General features: G+C 46.6%; 1 protein-coding gene across 2 annotated transcripts in view; it reads left to right on the top strand.

Moving 5' to 3' along the window:
• The window catches only part of BCL2L14 (BCL2 like 14), a 61,367-nt gene that overhangs the window by 16,819 nt on the left and 17,426 nt on the right, over positions 1 to 27,122 (top strand). The window contains exon 2 of one of the 2 annotated variants that reach the window (XM_039520452.1): positions 18,284 to 18,405. The gene's annotated coding sequence lies outside the window, so the exon portion shown is untranslated. Of the gene's footprint in view, positions 1 to 18,147; positions 18,406 to 27,122 lie in introns of those variants that run through there. The other variant, XM_039520451.1, reaches the window with a different exon arrangement.

Genomic DNA, 27,122 nt, shown 5'->3' with positions numbered 1-27,122 from the left:
GAGGTGCAGGCTCCCCTGGGGCTACAGTGGGGAGAGAGGACTCCCCCCAGCTCTCTCTCCCTGCAGCAGCACCTGGACTGTGGGGGAGAAGTGCCTCTCCCCACCATGGCAGCTCTGGGGCTGGGGCTGTAGGATAGGCGCCTCTTCCTTGGCCCTGGCAGGGCTGGGCTGGGTTGGGGCCAGGGGAGGGGTGCCTCTCCCACAGCCATGGCAGGCACAGGCCAGGTCTGGGTTGAGGCCGGGGGGAGGGGTACCTCTCCCCCAGCTGCAGCAGGGCTGGGGCTGGAGGAGAGGCATCTCTCACCACTGCAGCCCTGAGTGCCTGTGCAGCACTTAATAGGCTGCTGCGCGGCTGCACAGCTTAGAGGGAACTTAGGTTCCCAGTAGCCTGTGTTGCTGAGGAGATGCACTGGGTTGTTCTGTACTAGTTAGCATTTCTTAAGTGTCAAGACTTCATACCCAGGTATATTGCATTGTTTTAATCCAGCCAAGAGGTGACAGACATGCATAACTGAGGCCAAGGCTTTGTCATCCAGGAAGAGTTTCTTAGCCAACTGGAGATGGTGGAAAGCATCACTCACAGATGCTGCTATGTGAGAGCTCAGTATCAGCCAGGAATCAGAGTATTCCTAGACTATGGACTGAATTGACTAATTGTGGTGTGTCTCTTCAACCAACAGCAACTGCACCCTGGCCACAAGCTCTGCAAAATATTTTCCTCTGACCACCAGCATCTCCTCTGTCTTGCTTGGGTTCAGCTTCATCTAAAAGCTGATCTCATCCAAGCACTGTACCGTCCTGGTAGCAGTGGTGCGGTCATATGTGATGAAGGATAGGTACAGCTGTATATCATCTGCATATAGCTGGCACTTGCATCCATGCCATCTGATCACTTCACCTAGTGGCTTCATGTAGATCAGGGGTCTCAAACATGAGTTATTTCCTGTGGCCCGCCATAGGCACCGACTCCACTGGCAGTCAAGCTTCCCTCCCCCGCCCCCTTCCCCCTCGAGCACACCACGTCCCCACTCCTCCGCCTACCTCCCAGCGCTTCCCACTGCCAAACACTGTAGGACTTTCCAAGAGGGAAGGGGGAGGAGCAGGGACGTGGTGCGCTCAGGGGAGGAGGCAGAGAAGAGGCAGGGCCAGGGTGGGGATTTGGGGAAGGGGTTGGAATAGGGGCAGGGAGGGGGCAGAGTCGGAGCGGGGACTTTGGGGAAGGGGTTGGAATGGGAGTGGGGCAGGGTTGAGGCCTCATGGACTAGACAAGCAATCTGAGGTATGAAGTTCAGCGTGTATGATTCTTTGCTGTGAGTAGTTAGGAAGAATTTTTAAAAGTGGCAACTTAGTTTGTATGAATAGTTACTTTAAAATGTTCCTGACATTACAGTTATATTGATAGACTGTTAGTGTAGATAATCAGTGTTACTGACCACATAAGGAGTAGTTACAGGTGTTTATATTTTATTAAACCCCCTTTTCGCATTACAGTTTTAAAAAAAGTTAATACAATGACTTTTAATAGCGTACTATATTACTCTTCATTTTTTTCATTTTTGATTATATTTTTGTATCATTGTATGAAGAGGTTTCCGTGATGCGGCCCTCAGGCCAATGTGCTAGTCCTCATGTGGCCCTCGTGATTATTTGAGTTTGAGATCCCTGATGTAGATATTGAAAAGGACCAGAGAGAGAATTGATCCTTGTGGAACTCCAAGAAAGGAGTCTAGATGCAATTTCCTATCATGACTTGTTGGAAGCATCCTTCCAGGAAGGATTCAAACCATTTTAGTGCATTACCCTGGATCCCTGCCACCTCTCTCAGGTGAGACAGCAGAATCTCATGGTCAGCAGTGTCAAATGCTATAGAGAGGTCCAGCAGGATGAGAATGTCTTCTATTCATTGACAGGAGGAGATCATCCATCAGAGCTACGAAAGGGTTTTGGTTCCATGTCCTGGCTTGAATCCAGACCGCAGGCTTACAAGCCATAATTTGTGTACCAATTGGCTAAGTTTATAGAGAGCTTTGGGGTGCTTCCAGGTGAAAGGGTTTGAGCATTGGCCTGCTAATCCCAGGGTTGTGAGTTCAATCCTTGAGGGGGCCAGTTAGTTGGGGATTGGTCCTGCTTTGAGCAGGGGGTTGGACTAGAGGTCCCTTCCAACCCTGATATTCTATGAAAGATGCTCTGTACTGTAAATGTAAGTTGCTATTCAGGGGTGTGCTTCTGAACCTGAGGTAGGGGATGAGCAGATAATCCTGTATATGGAAGATAATTGCACATCTTCTCACTCATTGCCCTCCAGTGACTTCATTTATCTGCTCATTCTAACTGGCAACAAAAGACACAGAAAAAGCAGTAGGCTCCCCATAGTACAGTATGAGGGTGGTCTCTTGCTTCAGAAACCACATTCCTTGTTCTGTTGTGTGCATAAGGAATTGCAGCATTCCTTATAACTGTGTATCTCTGGACTGTGAGAAAGGGTACCCTCATGTGGTACCCCAGTTCTAGGTCATACGCTGGGGATCCCATCACACTGACAGTGACCTCTCTGCTTGAGTTTTTTCTATCTGTAAAATGGGCAAGTTTTATTATTCCCTTCCATGATGGTAAGGGCATGGAAAGGATAAATTAGTTGATGTCTATATATGTCACGTTTTGAACAGACGAAGTGTTATGTAAATTCCAAGGACTTGTCTACACTTAAAATGCTACACCAGCATAGCTGCACTGCTGCTGTAGTGCTTCAGTGTAGACACTACCTACACTGACAGTAGGGGGTTTCCCATCAGCATAGGTAATCCACCTCCCCAAGAGACGGTAGCTAGGTCAACAGAATTCTTCTATAGAGACTTAGGTTGGCTTAACTACGTTGCTTGTGGATATGGATTTTTCACATCCCTGACCAACATAGTTAAATCAACCTAAGACCAGACCTAAGTGTTACTCAGTTCTGAGTTTTAAGTCACATTTTTCAAACTTGTTATCTAACATTAGGCATTTAAATAAGTGACCTGAGTTTGAGGGGCTGGACACTTACAGCTCCCACCCAAATTTGTCCAACATTTTTTTCATTAGTGTATCAGTCAAGGCTCCCAGAAATCACAAAATCCTTGGCCAAGATTCAGGGCTAGTCTTAGGGAAAGTGGCGCCCTGGGTAAACTTGTATTTTGGTTCCCCCAGATCCCCACTGCCTCGCCGGGCTTCCCACCCACCCTACCCCCTCCCATCACCTTGGCCCCTGCTGCCTCCCCTGGTTTCCCACCCACATCCCGCATCACCCCTGGACCCTGCTGCTTCCCTTGATCCCCCACCCCCCAGCCATCCCCCAATCACCCCTGGCTCCCACTGCCTCCCCTCCCATCCCTCCTATAACTCCTGGCCCCCGTTGCCTCCCCACCTTCCTTGAGCTCCCTTACGTGGCCTCAGACCCAGGCCCACCCCATTCATTGCCTCTTGACCATGACACCCCTTCACCATGGCACCTGGGTGGTTGCCCACCCATAAGGCCGGCCCGGCCTGGCCAAGATTCCTACTCCCCAGGGTTGCTGTGAACTGCTGCTGAGCAATCCTTACAATGACTGCCCTGATAGTATCTAACACGTGGCTTTTCAAAGGGCTGTGAAATACCTTGAGGTATTGTGAAGAAAGTTTGTATTGTGTCTCCCAGGGTCTGCCCACAGGCAAAACTCCACCTGCCTGAGATGCCAAAATGAGACACAACTCACCTTGAAGACAATCAGACTAGGGCTAGTCAGAAACTTTCCAATTAAAATGCCTATTTGTTGAGCCTGAAAAATTTTGCCCAAAACATCTGGGTTGGATGAACATTCAGTGAATCCAAGGCAGGTATCCCCCAGAGCCCAGCTTGGATTCCTGATGAACTGCTGGGCATCCCAGTGTTTCTAAGGTCCACAGCCCAGGGGCAGAGACCCACTAGGAGATTGCCCGAGGACTGGGGAAGCCAGTGATTCTAGTGTCAGTGGCTCGGGGCAGTCTGCCATGCCAGGGCTTCCAGAGTTTCCAGGCTCCCTGTTATGGGTCGGGAGCTTGAGAGTCCCAACTCTAACGGGGGCTTGGTTTCTGGATCCACAGGAGGGAGCCTGGAAGCCCTGAGAATCCTGACTTGAGCTGGGGCTTTCAGGGCATCCAGGCTCACTGTCATGGACAAAGGAGTCTGGAGCTCTTGGCAGCTCCCAGGGTCTGCAGCTCTGAGGCAGCCCCACCATGCATACTGCCAAGGACACCAGGGCTTCCAGACTCCAGGCCTGCCCAGGAGTCAAAGCCCTGGTGTCCCAACCCGGACAACCCTGGTGTCCCAACCCTGAGTGGAATTCTCTGGTTGCTGGGTCACTCTCTAACTTTTCATCCGAGGCCTCAAAGTCCTTTAAAAACACTAGTTATTTGCCACCAGATAGATCATTTCACCCCCAGCAAATGCAGCCATCTCTACAAGGAAACACAGCCGCTAACAGCACCAGTGAACTCCATGCAACAATTTTAGGACAAAGTGAAGATGAGTAGCATATCCATTGAAACAGCGGAAAGGCTAAGGTAAGGGGAAGATAATTACCTGAGTTGTAATTTGACCAACTTTGTCCTTATGACAAGTGCCACGGGGAGCTTCAATAACTGCAAATGGGCAGAGTTAGAGCTGGTTAAACAATGGAAAAATTCTTCACAAATTCTCTGGCAGGGAGAAAAAATGTGAGTTGCTTTGTTGACTCTGGTTCAACCAACCAATGGGCTGGGAGGAAAATAGCTAGTTGTTATTACTGTTTGAAGAGCTTCTCACTGGTTATGTGAAAAAAGGGATGGTGATCATCAGACTTGCAGCAGGACCAGGCTTCCTAGCGCCAGCCTAAGACTCTGATTCAGTGCTGTCTACGAGGGAAAAGAGCATCCTACTGAGTTACCTTGCTGCAGCACCCGGGTATATTTCCTGGCCATTCTGCATTCTGCTCAACCCTGCTTAGTCTGGGAGCACTGGAGTGAGAGCAGTATGCCCCGTGGGTAGGGCTTCAGGCTGGATGCCGGGAGCAGAACTTTCTCCTGCTGTATGACCTTGAATAAGGTACTTCACCTCACTCTCTGTTCCCCTCTCCTGCTCTTTGCCTGTCTTGTCTATTTAGGCTGTAAAATTCTGGGGACAGGGACTGCCTGTTGTTATGTGTTTGGGTAGCACAAGAGGGCTTTGATCGTGGTGGGGATGTCCGGGCACAATTGCAATACCGATAAATAATAATGGCAGGATAACAGCACAAGAGGGATTGTCAGCCGCATCTAAATGAAACTGATGTTTACAGTGGGCCTTAATGCATTTCCAGCTGTGTTACTGTGCATGGGGCCCACGCAACACATCTTATTACTTAAAAATCCTTTATTTCGAAACCGTTTTCTAGGCAGAATGTATCAGGCACTAGGAGAAATGTTTTCATGAGTAGCCCATTGCTTATCTGCCCTGTTGTCACAAAAATTGATAGAGTAGGAACCCAGCACCTGGAACTGAGCTTGGATGTGCACAGCCAGGAGCTCCACCTCATTCACAGTTGAAGAAATGCAATGGAAGATCCCTTTCGGGATAAATGCAGCTGTGGTCCAATGTGAGCCATTAACAACCTGCTGTTTTTTCTGCTGGGCTAGAGAAAGGGAAAAACAAAGTCAAATGGTTAGCTAAAGAGAAAAGGAGGTCAATTTAAAATGAGAGCTGGTGATAATGAACAGCTGAGTGATGTGATTGAAGGGGAGAGGGCATATATTTTTAAACCAGAAAGTTGTATGTTTTATCTCTCTCTCCTTGCCTCAATCTATTACTCTTCTTTTGAGATTGCAAGCTCTTCCAGGCAGGGACTGTGTGTGGGCAGTGCCCAGTACGTGGTAGGTGTTACTAGAATACAAAGAGTTGATATTCAAGCTCTCTGTAGACCGAGGGCTGCTGACAGGTTGTCTCAATGTCAGATTCAGGACACTGCAGTTCCCAGGAAATAAATTGTTTCCATGCATTTAATAACAGTGCTTTGAATTTCTAATGTTTTTTTAAATCCAAATCAGACTGGAATACAGTGGATGTATGAAACAGGAGATGTTGTTTTTAAAGGAAAATAGCAGTGTCTAGTTCAGGGGTAGGCAACCTATGGCATGTGTGATGATTTTCAGTGGCACTTACACTGCCTGGGTCCTGGCCACTGGTCCGGGGAGGCTCTGCATTTTAATTTAATTTTAAATGAAACTTCTTAAACATTTAAAAAATCTTATTTACTTTACATACAATAATAGTTTAGTTATATATTATAGACTTACAGACTGAGATCTTCTAAAAACGTTAACATGTATTACTGGCACGTGAAACCTTAAATTAGTGAATAAATGAAGACTCGGCACAGCACTTCTGAAAGGTTGCTGACCCCACTCTAGTTAGACCGTAACTAGATAGATATTTACTAAACAAAAAAATATACACTCTGTATAAAAAGGCGTTTTCACAGCAGCTTTCCGAAATGCTTTCCAACGTTTCAGTATCTGCATCCAGCAAAGGGGGCTATTGTGTGTGTCTCACTTGTCTGCCATTTTAAAGATACAGCACTGCATGTTCCAGCAAGAAGCCCAGGGTTGCTTGAATTTGACTGGAAAATTCAGGCCCCGTCAGAAAGCATTGGATGCACTTTTTAAAAAATAATGGAATTTACCTTTAAACAGTTTTGAAATTCATTGGGGGAAACTCAAATAGCTTTCAGAGTAGCAGCAAGGCACTGAATTTAGCCATATGGAGTGGAAATCCATCAACTTCATGAAAAAACTCACATAGCTTTGACCACCTCTGTGAATAGAGGAAAGGTCTGAATTCTGCATTGCCTGACACCTGTTGAACACCACATAAGCAATTTTGAGGGAACCACTAGGGGTAACATTTTCAAAAGCACCTAACTGACTTATGAGCCAAGTTCCATTTTCAAAAGTGACTGAGGAGTTTGTCCTTTTTGAAAATGGGACTTAGGCTCACAAATTACTTGGACATGTGTGAAAATTTTACCCTAAGTCACTGAGCTAGCATTGAGTTGTCATTACCAGAGTTTTGCCAAAGAATGGAGTCTCTAGTAAGACTGTGCACTTACCCATACACAGCTCTTGGCTAGGTAATACAAATGTAAATTATTATTATTTTTTAAACAGAAGAATAGTGTATAAAGTAATGAGGCACAGCATGTTTTAGTACATTGTGCACAGGACTGGGAGCAGAGCTGGGCAAAATTCAGACTTTCTGTCCTATGAGGAATTCTGATATTTCAACATTTGTTTTTATTCCCAATCAGAAAGAAACATTGAAATATTTAAATTTTTCATGGAAAAAAATTGGATCAAAATGAAACATTTCAACATTCCTGAAACAGACATGTTTTGTCCCCATTGGAACACATTGCCTTATGGGAGTTGTAGTTCAGGAGCCTGATGTCCCCATTCTCCTGTATAGGCCAGTCTCCCTGTTCTGACTACATCTCCCATGATGAAAGAATGAGGGGCAGAACTACAAATCCCATGAGGCAATGTGCTATAATAAGAAATCAAGATGGGTGAGGTGGTACTTTTATTGGACCCGCTTCTTTAGTTGAAAGAGACGAGCTTTTGAGCTGAAGAAGACCTTGTCTCTCTCATATCCTGGGACCAAGACTGACTAGAACAACTCTGAAAACATATAATAGGGTAATGCAGTTTAATGAGCTCCCAGAGGTCCAGTATAGGACGTAGACCTCCCTTCGCCTTGGGGATGAGAAAATATCGGGAATAGAATCCCCTGCCCCGCATGTCATGAGGCACCTCCTCTATGGCACCCAAGCTCAACAGAGTCTCGACCTCCTGTAGGAGGAATTGCTCGTGAGAGGGGTCCCTGAAGAGGGACGGGGAAGGCGGGTGGGAAGGAGGGGGCGAAACAAATTGAAGGCGGTAGCCAGACTGGATTGTACGAAGCACCCAGTTGTCCGTTGTTATTTGGGACCACGCCGGAAGGAAGTGGGAAAGGCGGTTGTAAAATAATCGAGAAGGATCCAGTACAGAGTCTGATGGGCCGTCCTCAGGCGTCCCATCAAAAGGCCTGTTTGGGCCCTTGAGGGGCCTTGGAAGGCGCCTGGGTCTGGTTGCGCCTGTTGCCCGACGGTCTACGGCGATTTAGGCCGGGTCGCCGGCTATTATAGGGTCGCGACCTGGGCTGATTAAAGGGCCGGTAGGGTTGCTGCCGGAATGACCTTCGTTGGGTAGCCGGTGTGTGCATACCCAGAGTGAGGATGGCAATTCGACCGTCCTTGAGGGTCTGAATTCTGGAATCCGTCTTTTCCGAAAACAGACCCCGAGTGTCGAAGGGGAGGTCTTGTAAAGTGTACTGCACCTCCGGTGGCAGGGTGGAGGACTGCAGCCAGGAGATGCGCCTCATGGTCACTCCTGAGGCCAGGGTTCTGGCACCCGAGTCCGCCGAGTCCAGAGCGGCCTGGATGGAGGACCTGGAGGATTTCTTGCCCTCTTCCAGGAGGGCCAAGAATTCCTGGCGTGAGGCTGTCGGGATCAGCTCCGAGAATTTCGCCAGGGACACCATGATGTCGAAGGTGTATCGGGCGAGGAGGGCCATCTGGTTGGCGATCCTGAGCTGGAGACCCCCCCCGCTGAGAAGACCTTTCGGCCCAACAGATCCATGCGCCTAGCTTCCTTGGATTTCGGCGCTGGAGCTGGCTGGCCATGTCTCTCCCTGTCGTTGACCGACTGGACCACGAGTGAGTCTGGTGCAGGATGGGTATACAAATACTCGTACCCCGTGGGGGGAACGGAGTACTTCCTCTCTACACCGCGAGCGGTGGGAGGGACGGACGCCAGTGACTGCCAGATGGTAGTGGCGTTCTTCTGAATGGTGCGGATGAAGGGCAGAGCCACCCGCACTGGGGCCTCAGCCCCAATTACATTAGTCACCGGGTCATCATCCTCAGCGACCTCCACCATGGGGAGGTCGATAGCCTTCGCCACCCGGCGAAGAAGGTCTTGGTGGGCCCGCAAGTCAATAGGTGGAGGGTCCGCCGTAGACGTCCCCGCCACCGCTTCATCAGGCGAGGATGACGAGGACCGACCTTGGACCACGGTCTCCGAAGGTGGTTCCTCTATGGGGTGGGCAGGTGTCTCGGAGCGCGGATGCTCCGCAGGACCAGGAGGCGACTGGGCTCCACCTGGTGGTGATGGGGGCGGCCTGCTCACTGTGGCCTCCGGCACCCTGCATTCGGAGGCTGGGTTCCGCGGGGGGCAAGGGAGCCCTTGAGCTTCGTACTGGGCCCAGGGGACCCAAAAGCCCCACTGCTGCGCACCGTGGACTTGTCCTTGCGGGGCAGCCTGAAGATGGCCATAGCTGTCTGCCCGCGAAGCGACCTAGGAGTGACGAGATGGCCACAGAGGAGCGGAGGCACTCACGGACTGCGCCGTCAATGCTGGCAATCTGTCCCCGTACAGTGCCGAGGATCGGTGCCGGTCGTCGCGGTGCTGAGATGGAGAGTGGGACCATCGACTGCCGCGGTGCCGGGAGCTCAACCGGTGCCGGGAGCTCGACCGGGAGCTCAACCGGTGATGCCGGGAGCGGCTTCGGGAGTCACGGTGCCGGGAATCGGACCTTCTCCGGTGCCGACGGGCTGGCGACCGGGACCGGGAGCGTCTCCGGGAGTGCGACCGGTACCGCGATGTTGAGCAGTACCAGGACTGCGACCGGCGCCGAGAAGGTGAACGGTACCGCGATGGAGAGTGGTGCCGGGACCTGGAGCGGCATGACGGTGACCGTCTTTGGGACCGGGACCGGGATCAAGACCGAGACCTGGAGCGCCATCTATCCCGTCCGTCAGGGGAAGGAGGCCGTATCATAGTCGGCTTACCCGCTGACTTAACAGCCCGCACCGGCGGTGCCGGGGGCCGGCGACTCGGTGCCTCTGTGAGCTCGATGAGCTCTCTCGCCGTCGAGAACATCTCGGGCGTGGACGGGAGCTGTAGCTCAACCGCGGTTGGCACCGGGGAGCAGGGTGGTACCGGACTCAACGGCCCTTGCGGCGCCGGAGTCAACGGTACCGTGCATGGTCTGTGCACCGCCACAGCCGGTACCGGAGGCGTCGGTGGTGGCTGGGCTATTGGTCCCGGAGGATGCGGCTTCGACGCTGTCTTCGCCGGCTTACGTTTCCTCGTTGGGGAGAGGGAACGGTGCCGGGTCACCGGTGCCGGTTGCAGAGGTCGAGGAGCCTCGGTACCGGAGCGGCTCGGGGCCGCCGGTGCGCTGAGCGCCGATGACGACTTCGGCGCCGCCAGGGTCGGTGCGGGAGGCTGGAGTGTTGCCTCCATAAGGAGCTGCTTTAAACGACTGTCCCGCTCCTTTCTTGTTCTAGGCTTAAAGGCCGTGCAGATAGGACACTTATCTGGATGGTGGGTTTCCCCGAGGCAGCGCAGGCAGGAGTCGTGCGGGTCCCCGACAGGCATGTGCCGCTGGCAAGTCGCACAGGGCTTAAACCCCGGTGCCTTGGGCATGAGCCCGCACCGGTTGCGGAAGAAGAGGGGTAAACCCCCCTTATTCTATACTATAGCTAACTAAACTTATTCAACTAAACTAACAACTAAGTAAACTAAACAACTATGTACACTCAAGAGTAGAGAAACGCTAGGGCTGTGGAGGAAAGGGAGCACTCCACTGTTCCAACTGGCCGTCACGGGCGGGAAGAAGGAACTGAGGAGCGGACGGGCTGGCTGGGGTATATATCCAGCGCCATGGCGGCGCCACTCCAGGGGGCGCCCAGCCGGCCCGCCGGAGTTGCTAGGGTAAAAATCTTCCGAAGAGCCATGCACGCGCGGCACGCACACCTAACTGGAATGCATAGGAGCAATCACTCGAAGAAGAATGAAACATTTCAGGTCAGTTCAACGAAACAAAATATTCTAATTTGGTTTTCCTGATGGAAAATAGAAAAATTTCCAGCAAAATTAAAATTTTCCCACTGAAAACTGTCATTATGTGGTAATTACACTTTGCATTGGAATGATTTTCCCGACCAGCTCTCAGTCAGAGCAAGGATTACCACAGTGCTCGCTGCTATGTTTATCTATGTACAGTGTCAGTAGATGGCACTCCAGAGTAGTTAGCACTGCTCCTGGCTTTTATAAGACCCATAAAACCTGTTGTTGTGCGCTGCAAATGACTTCCCTTGCACAGTTCTTTACATCTGTGGTAACACAACGAATCCCTAGTTTCTGATCCTTGTTCCACCACTAACAACTTCTGTGCCTCAGTTTTCCCAGCTCTAAAATGTAGATTATAAAGTTTCTGTTGTGAAGAAGAGGACATTAGGTTTCACTCCTGCAAGTTACTCCACACAGGTGGCCCCCTGCGTCGGCAAGGGGCTCTAGAGGAGCACAAGAATCCTCACACTGGGAGTAACTTGCAGGAGTGAGGCCTTCATGCTGCTTTGAAGATTTAAGGTTTTATATAGGTGCTAAGTCTTATAATTAATTGAATAAGAAATGCCAAAGAACCAGGAAGATTGGAAATCCATCTCAAAAGGAAAAGCCCTGATGCACTCAGATGTTAGGCCTTAACTTAAATGGAAAAAGCAACTTCTATTGTCCACCTAAAAAACAACAACTCTATGGGAATAATGCCCAAAGGAACGCAGAGAATAGAAATCCCAAAGTTTCACAGCCATGCTCCTTTCTCATTTAGTACAAACTGACAATCAAGTTTGAATATTTTAATGATGTAGTCTGCCATCTGTGGCATGCATTTAGTCTTCCACCCTCTATTCACTGCACAAAGAGCAACAGGTCAGCTCATTCTTGGAGCAGCATCTTTGATCTGAAGATTAGTATTTTTCCTCTTATTAGAATATGCTACAATAGAGCCCGTCTGCAGAAATCCAAACCAAAGTCGGTATTGTCACCAACCCATACATATACAATAACCATCACAGACTGGAACTGTACTGCATCCATCTCTGATCCCCTTGATTCATATGAAGAACAGGAGTACTTGCGGATACAGACTAACACGGCTGCTACTCTGAAACTTGATTCATATGGTTTCATTCAGCTTGTGGTCTCCAATTCTATAATCCCATTTTATAACATTTTGCCTTTACAGCCATCAACTACAATGAGTCAAGTGCATAAGAATGTCTTTTTATTATTACTCATCTCTCCTACCCAATGACTGTACAAAAAGTTCAATAAAAAAAAAAAGATATCTCGGTTTGTGCCATTGTTCTAACAGAAGGAAGTAAAATATTATGCACAAAATGAGAGTATACAAAAGGAAAACAGGGATGCTGATGCCATGAGCACCTAAAGCAATGTAGGGGAGCATAGGAAAAAGCTTTGCTATGGGTGAGAGATTTATCATTTATTTAGGCAGAGAGCAAATAACATGCACAACACATGCTGTCTGAAAACTGGCAAGAGTAGGACTCAGACTCAGTGTAGATTGGTGTTGCTCAGCAAAATGAAAAGCCTCTGTGGGCAGAGGGACCAGCACAAGTCCTATACATCAAGTAAGCCCTTGGTGCTATTCTTTCTTGCACCAGCCTCATGCTTTCCCTCTACATAATTGAATTTCAGCCCTCAGTATAGCTGCACCAAAGGAAAACCTTAAAATAGACAAGGAAAGCTGGGATTTGCATGGATGGTGTTTATCACTGCATGAAATTGGGATCAGCTCCACTGGTACTAGGGTTGCCAACTTTCTAATCACACAAAGCCGAACACTTTTGCCCCACCCCTTCCCTGAGGTCCCACCTCCCCACTCACTCCATCCTCCTCCCTCCTTCTCTCGCTCTCCCCCACCCTCACTCACTTTCACCAGGCTGGGGCAGGGGGTTGGGGTGTGGGCTCCGGGAGGGAGTTTGTGTGTAGGAGAGAGCTCAGGGCTGGGGTTGGGGTACAGGAGGGGGTGAGGGGTGTGGGTTCCAGCTGGGTGGTGCTTACCTCAGGAGACTCCTGGAAGCAGCCAGCATGTCCGGCTCCCAAGACTGAGGGGCCAGGGGCTCTGTGTGCTCCACCTGCCGGCAGGCACTGCCCCCACAGCTTCCATTGGCCATGCTTCCCTTAAACCCACTGTGCCGCCAGCTGGACATTTAGTGGCCCCATTAGTGGTGCTGACCGGAGGTGCCAGGGTCCCTTTTCGACCAGGAATTCCAGTTGAAAACCGGACACCGGGCCATTCTAACTGGTACCCACCACAGCTTCCCCTTACGCCACTAAGGCATTGCACTGGTGCAGCTACGCCAGTGGCTAAAATCAGGGCTAACTCCAAGGGTGCTGACATCAGGTTTTGGCAGATGTAGGGCTTTATCCTGTGCCACAGCAGCTTTGTGGTTGGCTCTGGTGGCCCCCAGGGTAAAGCAGGAAATGACTTTCAAAAGGCAGTTATTTGTGCTCGGAAGCTCATGCCTGTATTTCATTAGTGACCTGAGGTCTTGAACAGTTTTTTAAAAGAAAATACTTTTTCAATTTCTTAAAAATAAAAGCCATCTCACCAGGCCTCTGGAGAATCGCCCTGCTTAGAGGGATCCGGGGATGGGGGAGTGATTCCCAACTAATAGAACAACCCCGTGGGGCAAAGGACAGCTGGTGTCAGACATCCGTCCTGATACAGATTGTCTGAGGAACAGGGGGAGCCCAAAGGTGTCTTAAAGCCACTTTTGCCTCACCACTCCTAAGCTGTGCTGCAGCCCAGGACCTGGTCCAAAGATAATGATGTACAGAGCTGACCCCCTACACACGCCTCACCCCCACCCCAAAAAGCCAAAAAATTAAGTTTTGGGGTTGGTTGGTTTGTTTTGTTGTATTCTCTCCCCACCACCAACACTACCCTGCGTGCAGTAAAATGAATAATGCCCAGGATGGCTTTTTCCCTTTTTTTCCCTCTTTCTTTCTTCCCCCATCTCGCACTCTGTAACTTTTGAAAAGTTGAGGGAATTTTGAAAAGTTAGAGTGACAAAGTTAGAGCTTAATTTTTCCATATGTCCCTCTGTAATTTTTTCAGAAGTGGAGAAGTTTTGAAAAGTTACAGAGTGGAAAAAGGAAAAGAGAGAAGACAAAACAGTAGAGCCTCTCTAACCCCAGATATCATTCAATGGCCAAAAATGGGAAGGGGTGGGGGAGAAAGAGATGACAAAAACTTGAATTTGTGAAAAAATTGCAGTTTTGAAAACCTAAATGAAAATTTCATTTAGAAACCAAATGAAAAATGTCAGATGAGGCAGAAGTCAGGAACAGAACCTAAACTCGGTCTCATCCATGCTCCCACCCACTTACACATCACTTCTTCCTGACTTGTGCAGGAATGTGTACTTGTAATCAGGCTGTGTCAGTTAAACTTTAACTAAACATGTCTGCTATTTTTCTGTCCCTCCAAAGCTAATGCCACCACCCTGCCTTGCCCCCACTCCACACACCTAAGAAAAGCCAAGTAGAGTCATTGTGATCACTGGTATAAAGTATTCTCTCTCCTCTGTGTTGCTCACATCTATAAAATTGCAATATTTCTTGATGTTCTACTGACTGTCTGATCAGTTTCATTCTTTCCCAATGGCTGACTGAACCAAATCTCATTCTTGTCTTATGAGTTTGGTTGTCATGGGGATATGGCTATACTGGTTAATTTATGTAAGCTATTTATGAAGGGAGAGGCTTGTATTTTTAATACAAAACTTTCGGTTGTCCATCTGTCTGCTCATCAGACTTGGAGCCAGAAAACATGAGTAGGAAGTGATGAACTAGTAGCAATTACATAACCGATACCCTCAGAAGCAGGGTCTGCAGTATACTGGTATTAGAGCCATCTGCCCACCAGGTGTCACAGCTGATCCAAATCTATTACTGCTCTGTTTCTATCAAATTGTAAAACTAAGGTCTGGTCCAGCCTAGGGTGTTTTGTTTTTTTGTGCCATGGTTGTATGGTTGATATGTGATTTTTGTTTTTGGTTTGTTTGATGGGTGTTTTGGTTTTTGCTACATTAACTACACAGGTAGAGTGGTATAGTTAAAGCAGCAAAACAAACCAAAAAAACGAAATAAACAAAGCTAGTGTGGATACAGCCATACTTCTATAAGTTACCTTTAACTTCGTCCACACTAGGACTTTATGCTAGTATAACTATTTCAATGAAGATATCACCGCCCTAACCAGAATCGTTCTACCTGTACAACTTTTCTATTCTCCTCAGACAAAGGTTTTTGTGTCTTTAATTGTATAGAACGGACCATTTTTTAAGTAAAATTATTTTCGCGGCATGATTTCATTTCAACCTAAGCAGGACTTCACTATAACTGAACCAGCATCTTGCGTATTGCAACACTTTGAAACAACCAGCCACTGTTTTATGAGCTCACTATCAACTGAGTTTTGTTATGAGTTCACCAGGTGTGGCTTTAACTGAATTTTTCTTAGGCAAACATTTCACTTAGGTGAAGGAATTATACAGACTTTGATCCTCTGCTAGCTGCTGGAAAAGCCATCCCGACATCACCCCGACCAAGGACCCTAGATAGATTTCTTCCCCACCTTAAGCTGTCCAAGCATCTGAATAACCCCTGACCAAGGAGAAACCCCCCTCTCACCTAACAACCTCCATGTGCTACAGCCCAGCCAGTGCTCCCAAGCCTCGCCCTGGACAAAGGAGGAGACTTATCTAATACCCTTTGTTATACAAGAGGCACCTGCACCCAAACTCCCCCAAGCCACCACAGAAAACCCACCTTGTGTATGACATGTATAAATAAAAACACAACAACAGAATATTTTCAGGCCTTTTTTTAATGGCAACAGAAACCACTGTTTTTATACAAGTAAACATTCCCTTGCAGTCCTAGCAAATCAAGGTAAGGCACCAAGAGAAACACATAAACTGAACAGAGCTACCCTCTGTTACACCAGCTGCTCCCTTTTAAATATTTGTGGGTGAGGCAGCCTCAGGAGTTCTTTGGCTGGCTGAGCTGAAGACACAGGATACGTTTAAGAACCGGGCAGCTCCAGCTGGCGCAAAGCAGTCAGCTCAGGTAAAAGGCAAACAGAAAATACAAGAAACCCAACAGGTATACACCAAGGTAAAGTGCAAGAAGGAGAGTAGCTACCTGGCATGACAGACACAAGATGGAACATCTACAAAGAACTTAGTCTGATTTCAATCTGAGGAATAAGAACTCAGGGAGAGAGAACGTGGACAAGAAATTCAAAGTGAGTCTGTTATAAGTGTGTGTTGTGGGAGAGGAGGGGAGAGATTCAGTTTTATTATTAAGAGCAATATGGAAAAGCTCAAATTCTTAGACTGAAGAAAAACACCCCACTGTGAAGTGCTCGTATTACAGTGATGAGGGACATTTTAAGTATTTTAGATAAATCCCATGTAATTATGGCAACATATGATCCAATAAGCAAAGGCTGGCCCTGAGACCGATGTAGTCAACAGGTTATAATAGCCACAGCATATGGAATGTTTTGCTAGCACAGCTTACTAAACACGTTGGCACATGAATGTTCTTGTCTTGCGGTGGTATAAAGTGTGATTAAGAGATCACAGGGTTAAAAAAATGGTGAGTTTTGTTTCTTAGGGAAGCAGGTTAATGAAGTGGTTAGAGGAGCAAAAGTCAGGAAAAGTAGGTTCTATTCTCAGATCTGTCGCTGAGGCCAGGCCTGTCCTAAAAAAAAAAATTAGGTCAGTTTAACTATGTCAGTCAGGTGTGTGAAAAATCCACACCCCTGAGCAGTGTTGTTAAGTCAACCTAAGTCTCTGTGTACACAGCGCTTCTGCTACCGCCTCTCAGAGAAATGGATTACCCATGGCAATGGAAGAACTCCTCCCATCAGCGTAGGTAGTGTCTACACTGAGGCCCTACAGCGGCACTGCTGCGGCTGTGGTGTTTTAAGTGTAGACAAGCTCTGACTTACTTTGTGACCTTAGTCAAATCACCTATCCTCTGTGCCTTAGTTTCCCTATATGTAAAATATCTACAATACATATTGTGCAACCCACTTAATGAATGTTTGTAAAGGGCTTTGAGATATTTGACTGGAAGGTGCTATTCAGTATAAATGCAAAGCAGCATTTTGAAATGTACTTCCATTTAGCTCCCAACAGCTATTTTATTCCCTTGAAACATGTGAAATGAGTTGGTGGGGTTCATAGTCCAGTCTCTATTACCCAAGACACCACCTCACAAAAATCCACCCTCACAACTGGCTTCCTTATGACTGTCTCAAAGGGTTGTCAACTCTTCCTGAAGTTATTCTGGGAGATTTCCCGTGCCCCCCCCCCCAACATATGTCGTTTTCTTAAAATATCCTATTATTTTAAGAAATAAAAATAATTATTGAAAGTGACAGATTGCTTTCAATAGTCACTGGGGGATCAATGTTAATTCCAGGAGACTCCAGGGCAATCCTGGAGGGTTGGCAACCCTACAGTCTCAGCTGAGACGGTCTGCAGTCTCTTACTCCTAAAAGCAGCCTCCCCTCCCCCATCAGAACTGAGGCACAAAAGCTGCAGGAAAAGCTTGTACTGCCACTGTTCCTGTCCTGTGGATAAAGGCAGGACTTCATTCTCCTTGGCTGTCAAGCTAGCACCTTTCACAAGCACTAGGCCCACATCTACTCTACAACAGAGTAAGGGGGCCCAGTTACAACACAGCAGATCCCTGACCTGATAACCACAGTTAAACATTTCTGTGTCCAGGGGACCTAACCACTTCTGAGAACTGGGTTAGAACTTTGTGCTGAGCGCTATAGCAGCAGCGTAGACCACTAGGCCTGTAGAGAAATAGGGTGTGTCACTGTTAAGAGTGATTAATCAATATCTTCTGTGGCCTTTGAATAAATGCAAGTGAAAAAGAAAAAAATTATTTCATTTCTTTCTTAGTTTGTAGGAATATCCCCAGAATTATTATGAAAAGAAAAGTACTTTATCAAAATGGTGGTGCAATCTGACCTACATTGATGAGACATGGCCATTGAATCAGATAAGTGTTTCATCTGGAGAAGAGTGCAAATGTTTGCCCCAAAGCACAGTAGCTGCCACAGACTTTTTGCTTCCTATTTTAAGGAAAGTCACATGGGCACCATCAGCCCCACCCTTTAGCTGCTGTTAATATAGATTGGCAAGTTTCTACAGTCCCTCTGATAAGGAAGTGAAGGACGCTCTCTAAAGTGCAGCTCTTCCCTTATTTGAAGCACATAAGCAAATGTTTTAACAAAAGGCTGAAATTTTAAAATAAAAATATTACCCCCTTTTCTTTGAAGAAAAGCCAGGAAGATTACAAGACTCAACTGGTTTTAAGGGAAAAGAAATAGTGACTGGAAAAACATAAGGAAGTGCTCAGCTCAAGAGACTTTAAGGCCTGTTGGTGCAACTTCAGTGGAAGGTAAAAACAAAGCTAAAATAATTTATGCTGACCTTTTTTTCCTCCTCCACTTGGTTTTCTGTTAGACTATGCTAGGCCACTGCTCTCTATTTGAACAATCAAGTGTTGTATATGTGAACTTCATTCATGTTTATAATGTAACTGTTTATAATATATTAGTGAAACAGCTGTTCCATTTTGTTCTTTTAACTCAATACTTCAAAAAAATGATTGGGCTAGAAATGGAAAAAGCTGAAGGTCCCTTGGGATCTTTAGAACCAAAATATTCAGAGCTCTTACACAACTGGCTTACAAAACTTGTGAAAAGATTACTCAGTGTGCTTTAAAAGAAAGTTCTGTTTGTCTAGCTGAACAGGGCAAAGTTCTCCTCTACAATCCATGCTGTGTTTACCTATTGTGTGTAGAACTTTAATTCATGTAAATGGAAGATTCACCCAGAATGTGCATCTTTACCTCCTTGTTCTGTGAGACCAGCTCAGATCTCAAAGGCTACACAGGTTGCTGCTGGGTCAATAATTGCATGTGAGATTTCTCCATCTCTAACCAAAATAATATTTTAAATCCTGCCCCTTAGTAGTAGTGGTGATTCATTCTTCTCTCTGAGTAATAATCACTAAACCGGGCCCCAGAATGGAATTAATGATCACTGTGAAGCTGAAGATTTGATGTATTGGCTGTGGCATAAATATGAACTCTTAGCCATTTGTGAGTGTATTGAAAGTCAATTTGTATGTTCTGTTTAAGCTGTCAGTCTCCTGTAGAGCCCCTGACCTTCCTATTACCTTCCCTTCAGCTCTGAGTACAGAAAGTTCCTCCTGGACAGCCATAAACTAGGCATGGAATTTCTCCTCTTCTGTGAGGAATATACAGTACCTGAAAGCATGGTCCTGTAGCCTGCATTTGTTGTATGTCAGTTTCTCTCCTGACTCACTGAAGAGCCAGTGGAGGTTTGCATAAGAATGGGAGTGTTTAACTTTAGTGTCCTGGTGAAATTCAACTTTTGTTAATTATAAATAACCCCTTCAGTTGGGGGTTAGATAAGATGTCCTTAACTTCCCTGCCTAAAAAGCTGCTGTGTTCTATCCAGAAGCAACTGTGTGTCAGTAGTAGGGGAAGCTGATGCTTGCCAACCTCCATAGGGATGTTATAGCTGACTTAATGGTTGGTTTGTAAACTGGGTTGAGATTCTTGGATGAAGGGTACTGTAAAAGCAATGCTTAGATACCACAGCAATGAGCGCACTAGGAATACACAGTGGCATTGCTTCCAGTCCTCCTTTACTGGCAGGACCAAGGTTGGCACGTTATGGGGGCTTTTAAGGTGGCAGGGGAGGGGCTTATAAGTGAGAAAGTGTTCTGAAAGATGTCTAAGGGTACGTCTACACTACAGGATTATTCTGATTTTACATAATTTTACTGGTTTAGTAAAACAGATTGTATAAAGTCGAGTGCACGCGGCCACACTAAGCACATTAATTCGGTGGTGTGCGTCCACGGTCCGAGGCTAGCATCGATTTCTGGAGCGTTGCACTGTGGGTAGCTATTCCGTAGCTATCCCATAGTTCCCTCAGTCTTCCCCGCCCCTTGGAATTCTGAGTTGAGATCCCAGTGCCTGATGGGGCAAAAATCATTGTTGCGGGTGGTTCTGGGTAAATGTTGTCAGTCATTCCTTCCTCTGGGAAAGCAACGGCAGACAAGCATTTCGCGCCCTTTTTCCCTGGATTGCCCTGGCAGACGCCATAGCATGGCAACCATGGAGCCTGTTTTGCCTTTTGTCACTGTCACCGTATGTGTACTGGATGCCGCTGACAGAGGCGATACAGCAGCGCTACACAGCAGCATTCATTTGCTTTTGCATGATAACAGAGACGATCATCAGTCGTTCTGTACCGTCTGCTGCCATTGTAAATTGGCAATGAGATGACAGTTACCAGTCCTTCTGTACTGTACTGTCTGCTGCTGTCATGGGTGCCCCTGGCTGAGGTCGGCCGGGGGCGCAAAAGACAAAAATGGGAATGACTCCCCGAGTCAATCCCTCCTTTATGGTATCTAAAAATAGAATCAGTCCTGCCTAGAATATGGGGCAAGTGTACTAGAGAACCAGTGTATCAGAGAACCAGAGAGCACAGCTGCTCTGTGTCAGATCCTGCAGAAATTATGAGCTGTATGCCATTCACGGGGGGTGCCCCTGCAACAACCCCACCTGTTGCTTCCCTCCTCCCCCAACCCTCCTGGGCTACCGTTGCAGTGTCCCCCCATTTGTGTGATGCAGTAATAAAGAATGCAGGAATAAGAAACAGTGACGTGTTAGTGAGATAAAATGAGGGGAAGGCAGCCTCCAGCTGCTATGATAGTCCAGACAGGACATTAAGCAGTGTGGGGGAGAGGAGCCCAGCATCCTGCTGCTATGATAGTCCAGGCAGTACAGAATCTTTTCTTTACACATGAAGGGCGGGGGCTGATGGAGCTCAGCCCCCAGTTGCTATGATGAAGATGGTTACCAGCCGTTCTGTATCATCTACCCAGGAGCCCCTGGCCGACCTCACCTGAGGGCAGCCAGGAGCACTCATGGGCTGATGATGACAATGGATAGCAGTCATATTGTACCATCTGCCACCAGGGAGGGGGGGGAAAGGATGCTGTAGTTCACTGCCGCAGCATCGCGTCTACCAGCAGCATTCAGTAGACATAGGGTGACATTTAAAGTCAAGAGACGATTTTTTTCCCATTTTACTTCTGGGGGATGGGTAAATTGATGAGCTATGGCCTGAAGCACCCCGGACAATGTGTTTGACCCTACAGGCATTAGGAGCTCAGCCAAGAATGCAAATGCTTTTCGGAGACTTCAGGAACTGTGGGATAACTTGAGTCCTCAGTCCCCCCTCCCTCCCTCCATGAGCGTCCATTTGATTCTTTGGCTTTCCGTTACGCTTGTCACGCAGCAGTGTGCTGAGTCCCTGCTGTGGCCTCTGTCTGGAGATTTTTTTAAAATGCTTTGGAATTTCATCTTCCGTAACGGGGCTTTGATAGAACAGATTTGTCTGCCCATACAGCGATCACATCCGTACAGTCCATGCTGGAGCTCTTTTTGGATTTGGGACTGCATCACCACCCGTGCTGATCGGAGCTCCATGCTGGGCAAATAGGAAATGATATTCAAAAGTTCGCGGGGCTTTTCCTGTCTACCTGGCCACTGCATCCGAGTTCAGATTGCTGTCCAGAGCGGTCACAGTGGTGCACTGTGGGATACCGCCCGGAGGCCAATACCGTCAATTTGCGGCCACACTAACCCTAATCTGATATGGTAATACCGATATTAGCGCTACTCCTCTCGTTGGGGAGGAGTACAGAAACCGGTTTAAAGAGCCCTTTATATCGATATAAAGGGCCTCATTGTGTGGACGGGTGCGGCGTTTAATCGGTTTAACGCTCCTAAAATTGGTTTAAACGCGTAATGTAGACCAGGCCAAAGAACTGACCTCCCCTTTAAAAACAAAACAAACTCTGGTGCCCAGTTCTGCTTTCAGTCACATTAGACAGTGCCTCTGCATGTAAACAGGGGCAGAACTGAAAGAAAAAAGCACAAGTGAGCATGTGATAATTCAGTGAGATGCTGTTATCTAGTCAGTTTTTCCTGCGCTGCCTTATGTTTGTTTGTTTTTCAAAACAGGTTTTACAGTAAATCATCCAAGCTTCTTGTATAACCTGAGAACTGAAGCAATAAGATACAGACTAGAAATCCAAGCTGGCCTTTTTAATCTATTTTATGTCTGGGTTAGGGACTGTCGATAACTCTGTGTACAGCACCTAGCACAACTGGGTCCCAAAGGGCTACTGTAATTGAGCTACATAAGGATAAAATAACCATCTTTCTCTGGAAAAACAAACAAACCCTTCATTCTCAAACAGACCTGTTCTGTCCTAAAGGACAGGCAGCACAGCACCACACTACCATAAAAGGAAAGGCAAATCAAAATATTTGTTATCCTATCCTGACACTTCAGTGAAGCAACAGCGCAAGACTCAAAGCCCACACATCATTTCCACATCAAGAACGATGAGGAGAAGGTAGTCCTACCGAGTAGTGTAGATCATTGCAGAGCTAGGTCCATTCAAACAACATGGATTGTGTAATGGATGCTAGAGTAGATTATACTGTTCAGCTACAGTATGGATGGAAATGTGTAAAATACCAAACTCAGCCATACCTGGCACAGGATCTTGTGATGAACACATCTGGTGTGGCTATAAGCAAGCTCTGTGGCCAGTCCATATCTGCTACCGAGGAACATGACATAGAGGGGAGTAGTGAGAAGGAAAATGAAGGTGTGTGGTGGTTTTTTTTTTTTTTTTTTTTTTTTTTAAATTCTGAGTACAGCACTGGAGAGACTGATACTGGAATACTGTGTCCAGTTCTGGTGTCCACATTTTGAAAGCTATATTGAGAAACTGGAGAAGATACAGAGACGAGACGCACAAATTATTTGAGGGCTAGAAAAAAATGTGTTGGAGCGAGAGATTTAAAGAGCTTAATTTGTTAAGCTTTATCTAAAAGAGGATCAAGAGGTGACTTGTTTAAAGTGCACAAATATCTTCATGCAGAGAAAATATTGGGTAATAAAGAGCTATTAAATCTTGCAGAGAATGATATAACAAGAACCAATGGCACAAAGTTAACCAGAGCAATTAAAATTTAAAAAAGGCACAAATTTTTAAGAGTGAGGGTGATTAACCATTGAAACAAAACACCAATGGAAGTGGTAGATCTTCCATCTCTTGGTATCTTCAGATTGACTGGATGCCTTTCTGGAAAACATGTTAGCCAAACACACGTTATCGAGCTCAATACAGGGGGAACTAGGTTAAATCTATGACCGGGGTTATGCAAGTGGTCAACACAGATGATTTAATGGTGCCTTCTGGCCTTAGAATCTATGAATTTCACCCATACAGTTGCCAAACTCAGACATACCAAAATAATTATAAATAACACACATTTTAGTCTTTGGGGGGGGGGGTCTTTTGATGGGTGGGTTTTTTGTTTTTGTTTCTTTTTCCTTTGTCTTTCAGACTCTAGTATGCACTTGCTTCACACTTCCAAGCTTCTCTGTAATTGTGATGGCTAGAAACTTTTTACTTTAAAAAAAAAAAAAACAGCTGAGATTCACATGGGGTTTAAAACAATACCTACCCAATATCACTGGTTGGCAACATGTCAGCCAGTGCATGGGAAGCACCACAATGCCATGACACTTTTTCAGTAGAATAAAAAACAAGGGCTACGGGAAAATAAAGGAGGGAGGTAAACATTGTGTCAGCTCAGATGCCTGTGAACTCCAGAAACTTTGAAAACAAGGCCAGGCAGACAGAGAATGAACCAATATCAGGTCTCTCCAAACCATCCTCAATACAAATGTTTCCTGTTTCCTCCAAGATACTTAAATTTCAGCAAAGTCTAGAGAATAATATACTAGTTCTGGTTTCAGCTTCCTTCAGGGATTCCTGAGCATGAGTAAAGACAAATAAATACACACACTAAAAAGCCGTCTTTTCAGAAACTCTCATCTAAAAGCAGTTCCTGAGGAAATGAGCTCTCTCATGCAACAGGCCGGGTGAGTCTCTGTTCAGAGCCCACCTGTGATGGTCTAGGAGTGACATGGTAAAGAAGAGGGAAGTATTCTGTAAACAACAATTCTAAACCATAAATTCAGACTTAAAACTTTTAGCTAAACAGTGTAATAAACTAATTATGGATCATTTCCTCCTTTACTTACCTTCCGAGACCTGGCTTTAGGTGCTCTCCCTGCCATCTGCAGTAGTGACCTTTCTGATGCCTAAAGCAATTTAGAGAATATGGCTTCTCACTTCAGGGGGTTGGCTTCACTGTTTTAAGATGAGTTATAATTAGAGTTGCCCCTAACTCCAGTCCCATCCACACACAAAACAGTGGGGTGACATGGTGTTTTTAACTCAGGTGGGCTGGCCAACTGGGGGGAGATATAAGCTACTACACGAGGGAGCACTATTAGTTGGCTGCTTACACAGCTACTCTGTAAGGTAGACACAAACGAGCATTGCTAGTCCTCCAGTACTTTGCCATATTTCCCCTTATGTGCTCAGAAAGGACAGACCAGTTCTCCCACAATTCACTGGGAAAGAATTATTCATGGAGCAGTACATCTTAGTGCAGTACAAAGATCCATGGGATGTGCCTCCCATAAGTCCTAGCAACACATAGGAGTGAGTATAGCACCAGCATAGACTCACCTCATGTGTTATCTTGCAGTGTGTCTGGTCTGACTCAAGCAAGGCTGACTCAAGATGAGTAACTCAAGTGTAGATAACTCAGGTTAACTCTGCAGTGAAGACATACCCTAGGTGCTAGGACATGTCACAAAGGAATAAATTCTCAAGCCAGATTGGCAGAAGCTCTAAGGGTGTTTTTTTGCCTTCCTCTGCAGCATGGGGAATGAGTCACTTGCTGGTTTCAGCTAGAGTAAATGGTGTATTCACTGTAACTCTACATCTTTAAATCAAGATTTGAGGACTTCAGTAACTCAGCCAGTGGTTATTTGCCTATTATAGGGATGGGTGAGGGTCTGTGACATGTGATGTGCAGGCAGTGAGACCAGATCATGATGGTCCCTTCTGGCCTTAAAGTCTGAGAGTCTGTCTTCAGGAAACCAAGTGCTGCAACCTAGTGTTAGGCCAGATCTAATGCAAGATGCTACTTCTCTTGCAATCCTTTCCATAACCCTTAGATCTCTCCTGTTTCTGACCTCGTGAGATGGTGATAATCCTGAAGAGTCCCCAAACTCTCACTTCCTTTATGCCAAGAGGGCATAAATAGTCCTGTTGACTTCAGAGGGGCTACTCTTATAAGCAAAGCTGCTGCATCAGGCCTAGAGCTAGTGAATGTCCTGATTCTTTTGCATGTTGGGGTCTTCCAGGATGAAAGTTGTTAAGCGCATAAGAGCTTGTTTGCAGGAATTTGAAAGGGTGAGGTCCCCTCTAGACCCTCCTCCCCTAGTGGGGAGAAATAGCCTATTATATATAATCCAACTTTGAAAGAGATGTAAAACAGAGGTCCTGGCCAACTCATGTTAATGAAGTTGCCATGTGCTCTTCTTGTGAGTCTGCTGACAGCAGGGTTATTTATAATATATTATTTTGTAACTAGGTTTTTCCCTGGAGAAAACTCCCCAATATTGTCAGTCTTGGGGAGCAATCTTGTCTCACATTTTAATCATATCTTATTGCTCCAGTCATTCTCAGAAGCCAGGACACATCCTTCCAGTTGAGGATCAGGCTTCCTGATGACCCTGTCAATATTGCCCTCCTCCAAAGAAATTGAATCTCAGCATATACAGAGTCTTAGCCTGGGAACCCTGAGGCAGCTGTAAAAGTAGGAGGATGCATATGCAAAAGCCCTCTAATGTTGTTCTATGATATGAGTTTGGCAGTAGGTGAATGCTTCCCTACAAAATATCCATTCCATTAAGGGCCCAGTGATCTCCCCTTCTGCAGACACTTCTATCTGACTCTGTCGTAGCTATGACAACTTGGCAATAGCAGCCTTTAATGGCTGCCTGAATCTGAGCCTTTAGTTGCTAGGATATCCTAATGCATAGGCATATTAACCTTGCATTACAGTCTTATGGAGAGCCTTCTGGCTCATCCCTAAAAGGGGGTTGTGATACATTGTTACTGTCACTTCAGTATTTCTTTTCAGAACTTGTGCCTGATTCTCATTTACTAGCAATGGGAAAGAGTTTTGAAAGGGTCAGGAATGACCCCTAATGCCCCCCTGCTAGCACAAAGGCTCTTTCTGTCATCCCTGCCTCCAGCGGGTGTCAGGAATGGGAATAGGAAGAGGGGACGTGGGTGGGGAGGGGTGCAGGGAAGTGATGTGACTGGAGAATATTGACCTACAGCCACACCTTGCTGCCTGGAAGCCTTGAGAAGCAGTGTAAATTATCTTGCTTCTTACACTGGTGGCCAGGCAGGACTCAGAACCACCCCTGGATGCAGGAGTTACAAAGGTATTTTTACAGCCATGTGTGCATACCTGTCCCACACGCAGGGATGGGGTAACTGAGAACCAGGCTCTTGTGACTACCCCATTCCTCTCTCATCTTCAGAGTCTCTCACAACAGTTAGAATTCCTTCCTTCATTTCTGTTTCTTACATGTGTTTGCAATTCTCACCTCCTCTCCATCTGGTTTAATTGCCCCTTATCTGATGATGTCTTTCTGCCTCTTCACTGATGCATTTTCGGATCGGTTTCTATTGTAAACTCAGCAGCTCCTGTCCTTCAGAGCTGCCTTTAGAGCCCATTTCTAAACCGCTCAGCCAGTGCGCTAGAGTCCATGGTGCAGCATTTGTAGGCATTGTAATTGGTGCAGATAGGGACTAGTGTCCTCTCTTCTCCTATATCCCACTGCCTCATATCTGCCCAGTAAATAGTTCAGAGTCTTCCGCTTGCTCTCACTCAAGTGCATGCCTTATTGAAATGAACTTTACCCCAAAAGCCTGTCGGGGATAGCAAGATGTCTTTCTATGTTGATTTCATTGTAGTATATTTTCAAATGTACTAGTAGATATTGCCTAAAATTGCAACATACCACAACTGAAAAAGGAAACTGATTTTAATTTTAAACCCCACCCACCCACACAAAGTCACAGTCCGCCCTGAGCCGATAGTGACATTGCAGATTC

The sequence above is a fragment of the Mauremys reevesii genome, linkage group 1 (assembly GCF_016161935.1).
Source record: "Mauremys reevesii isolate NIE-2019 linkage group 1, ASM1616193v1, whole genome shotgun sequence".
Taxonomy (NCBI): Eukaryota; Metazoa; Chordata; order Testudines; family Geoemydidae; genus Mauremys; species Mauremys reevesii.
The sequence above is the reverse complement of the archived record's forward strand: the minus strand, read 5'-3'. Positions and strand labels throughout refer to the sequence as shown.